We start from the raw sequence: 4832 nt of genomic DNA, 5'->3' as shown, positions 1-4832 counted from the left end.
TTTAAAATAGTAACTAATTGACAAGTGCCAAAAAAATCCGTAAGCTGGTGGGGCTAGAGGCAAAAAAAATCCCTAAGTTAGTGGGGCAATTTCTAGCCCCACCCCAATTGCACCCGCTGAAATATACAGTCGTAAATTGTATGGGCTTCTATTTTTTAGTAGAATATTCAAAATTATCCTATAGTGTATTTTTTTTTATTCATGGGACCTCTTGCTCTATGAAAATAGATCTTGAAGCCCCTCTCATGGGACCTTACCCTAAGCATACCCAACTTAGCAACAACACCACCTTGGAGTCTATTTTCAGCCAAATCAAGCCTAATTAAAAGGGACATGTTTCCTAAGAAAGGTGGTATAAACCTGTCATGTTTTCCCTAATACCATGGTTTCGTACAAGTACTATGTGACTATTCATTTATTAAGGAAAGCTTGTACAAAGTCATATTACTTAGGCCTATAGGAACTCATGTTATATCCACACAACATGCAACCAATAATATGCATTGGAAAAGAGCAGATGGAAAAAAGGCGATAAAGTTTAGGAGTAAAAAATATGGGGAGAATTATACAATAGGCCTAAAAAACAATAAATAAAATTGTTCATTTCAAACATTTTGTATTCTTGTTTTACAATCTCAAAATTCCATTTGTAAGACCCAAATGAATTTAGCCAATCATATGATAAAAAATTTATTTTTATAAATTATAAATATAAAAAATTTATAAACAAAAAAAGAATTGCATGGTTTAAATAATTTTTTTTTTAACTACTAAAGTTTTTAAAAGTGGAAATTCGTTGCACGCTCTAAAAGTGGAATATGCTCATTTTTATTTGGGATGTCTTGAGATATTTAAAACTACCATCTCTCACACTCTCTAAAAGGTTAATATTCTTATTTTTATTTGGGATATCTCTCTTTAGGTCTCTTGCCAATAGCCAATCACTCCTCAATCTTAAAACTCACTATTCCTTTATAATAATGTCCTACTTTACTTATATTCTTCTTTTTCTTATTGTAACTCACTCTTCCTTTATCCTTCCTACCATGCACTTTATCTTTGCATAGTTTGTATCCCATGCTGTAATTTTTTTATTTGAACTTAATTCATTAAGATTTTGAATTCTCATTAATACACTTATCTACTTTATGGAGATTTTTTTGAGCTTAATTTGCTAATTATTGTGTTTCAAAGGGGGTTGTAGCCTACTAGGTTTACAAGGAGTATTCAGTGGGCAAAATGTTGGGATAACACATTATCTCTAGGTTGCTTCTATGTTGGTTTGTTAGTTGAAGCTTAGATCTGGTCATTATGGCCTTGATTATATTGACCTTATCTATTGATGATCTATGGAGATTTTTTAGGGTATGGCAAATTCGATCTTCATTACACACCATTATAACTTACATTATACCTAACCTATGGTTGAAAACATTGTCAATTTTTGAGAATTTGATTTGCTTCTCAATATTCAATGTATGCTTGGAAAGAGATTTTGAACTCTAATTAGAATCCTTATAATCCCTTTAGTTTTAAAGTTTATTGAAGGGTGTCCATTACTTACATGTTCGGAATTATAGATGGTAGGGCAACAAGATTAAGTAGTTTTTTAGATCTTTAGCCACCTACTCCTAGGTTTTCCTCTCATGTGGAACCTTAGTTGGGTAGTCAAGTTGTTATAATTCTATATAAACATCTTCGCCATTTCTCTACATTACCCAAAAGGAACAAAATAGAGAGCAAAGAGATTCTCTTTCATGTGGAAGATGTGGATACTCTAGATGATCCAAATGCTAATATCCAATTTTAAGCAAACTAATAAAGAAGGCACGTAGCTAGCTTTTAGCAAGACCTCAAGATGGTTAAAAATGCCAACCTACTTTATTGAATAGGTCAGTAAGGTACTTGAAATTGCTATACTATAAAATAAATTAACAATTAAGAGCATCTATTTGTTCAATCTCTAAATTATTAGATTTGGTACTTGGTATTAATATGGTTCTTTTTATGTCTTCTTTGTTAATATTCAAATTTAATAGTGTTGGGACTCCCCAACACACACCCTTCTTTCCTTGCTTGGAGAAACAAGGGACCCTTTCTTCTTTTGTTTTCTCATTTGTGTTATTTTCCCTTCTCGTTTTCTTTATTTTCCTCCTTTGGATTGTGTTTTTTTCTTCCCCTTTTGGTATTATTTTCTTTCTTTTTTTCCTTTTTCCTTTTTCCCCCCTTTTCATTTCTTTTCTTTTATTTTCGTCCCTTGGTTTTTGTTTCTTGTTCCATTTTTAGGCTTGTAGCGATCAATTATTAGAGATCACTTCTCCATTTGGAAATCATTACCCCCAACCTCCAACCCCCACCCTCTTCTTTTGTTGTTTAGGCTAATATTTTTGGGGATTGGAGGTAGAGATAGCCCCAAACCTCGATGCCTCCTAGGCAAAGTTTAGGGATTATCATAGTCCACCATATTGGTGACCTAGGACACCCTTGATGCCCAACCTCTTGTTAGAAACAATCAAGAAGGAATACTAAGAGGGGTGGGGGGGATGAATCATTCTTCACCAAAAATCAAATAATCAAACACCAAAGCATAAACAAATAAATTGCAGCAATAGATAGATCAGCACAACACACAACATCAAGATTTTGATGTGGAAAACCTGGTCAAGGTAAAAACCATAGTGGGAACCTACCCACAATAAGATGATACTCTACAGTAGTATGTAAAAATATTATAATGGGGAATGCACATGCATTCAGGCACACTTCCTAGAGATCACTGCTCAAAATATATTTTCTTGAAAGGCTACAACCCTAAGGGAAGTCTCATTGAATTACAATATAATTCAGACTATAATCTGGAAGAAATAAACTGCAATGATAACATCTACAAATGCCTAATGACAATTCCGGTTAAGCATAGTTGTCTGCTCTGTAACACGAATCTCACCACAATACTTCATCGATTGATATATCCTCTTTTCACCAATACAACTCTCTCTAATAATGCAGACATATCATCAAATTACATAAGTACATCACCTATATATACAAATGATCAACCTTGATAGCAAGGTTGGCTAAACCCTCAACCCTCATCTCATAAATACAACAATTATATTTCACGCTACAAAATTGACCACCAGACCAATGTTATGATTTACATTACATAGAAAATTCCCATATACACAACGCCATTGGAAATCATGCCAAGATCAACCGCAACAAACTACACCACCAAAAATACCGCATAGCGTGAAAATCATCACCGATTCATAGAAATCGCTAAACGATCGATGTGGATCACCAAAGCAAATAGGAAATGATTAGGAAACACCAGCAAACACATTAGAATCATCCAGAATAGTGTCATCAACACCTCTTTTTAAATCTTCATTGGTCAATGTCTCAAAGCTCAAGAACACAACCAATCAACAACTGTCACGAAGAAAGATAATTTGCAGGTCACCAAATCATGAACCATCTAAGATGAAGATACATAGGATCATCCCAAACAAAATTCCAAAGTCTCAGCACAAGATCTGATCATACCAGAATATACTGGAGGGAATACCGACAGGAATACGAACATGAACCAGTAATCAAAGAACTGTAAACCCGATAAAAAAATATTCCCAAACTCACCGGAATAACCCATAGGAATATGTTGATATTAATGACAACAACATATCCAAATCCAACAACCAAATCCAATAGACTACAACAATCTCCCCCTTTGGCATTGATGGCAACATATGAATGTGAAAAACAATCAATGTAAGGAAAGAAGATATCACCAGAAAACTCCCCCTAAGGTCAAGATAGATAATGTATGATATCTCTCCCCCTTTGATAGAAATTCCAAAGATATGTAAAATAGATAACCAAACTCATTCTTCCCCTGAATATGAATCACAAATGTCTCTCCCTAAAACACTGAAACATGGATCTCTCTAACAAAATCAATAGACTGCTCCAGCAAAGGAGCAACACCAACACATCAATCTGGATAAAAGAATAAGGCTTTGAAATCCACCAGATCGATGCAAATCAATGCATCTAGTTCTCATCAGGAGGGGTGGTACATTCCATCTTCACCTTCTCTTCACTAACTTTCTATTTCAATTAATTGTATTTGATTGATATATGCTTAGTCTTTGAATGTTACAATGGATTCTTTGAAATATTTATAGCACTGGAATCATCACAATATATAACAATAGGCTCATCATAAATAATTCTAATATCTTTCAACATTTGCTTCATCCAAACTATCCAAGTGCAATTACTAGTAGGAACAATGTACTTAGCTTCAGCAGTAGATAAAGATATTGAGTCTTATTTCTTGCTAGCCCATTAAACCAACTTCTTACCTAAAAATGATGCTCCACCTGTAGTATTGTTTTGGTCATCTACATCACCAGCCCAATCTACATCAGTGTAGGCACACAACATGAAATATTTCTTCAGATACCATAAACCATATTCCACAGTTCTCTTTGGATATCTGAATATTCTCTTAACAACAGTAACATGAGTCTCCTTAGAATTAGCTTGATATCTAACAACCATACATATAGTGATAGCTCAATGATGAACAAATAGTACCAAACCGACACTGAGAGGGGGGGGGGGGTGAATCAGTACAGACAAAAACACACTCTTGAACCAGTTTGTCTGCAGACACTATGCATTGACAGACAAATAGTAACATCGGTCCTTAAACAGAGTACAACTAGCAAAACCCAGAATAACTGAGACAAGCATAAACCGGTTGACACTTATCTTCTCATACAATCTAACACTTCATTTCCATTTCACCCTAATGCATGAAC

This window comes from Cryptomeria japonica, chromosome 4 (assembly GCF_030272615.1).
Source record: "Cryptomeria japonica chromosome 4, Sugi_1.0, whole genome shotgun sequence".
Taxonomy (NCBI): domain Eukaryota; kingdom Viridiplantae; phylum Streptophyta; class Pinopsida; order Cupressales; family Cupressaceae; genus Cryptomeria; species Cryptomeria japonica.
This window is presented reverse-complemented; position numbering follows the sequence as displayed.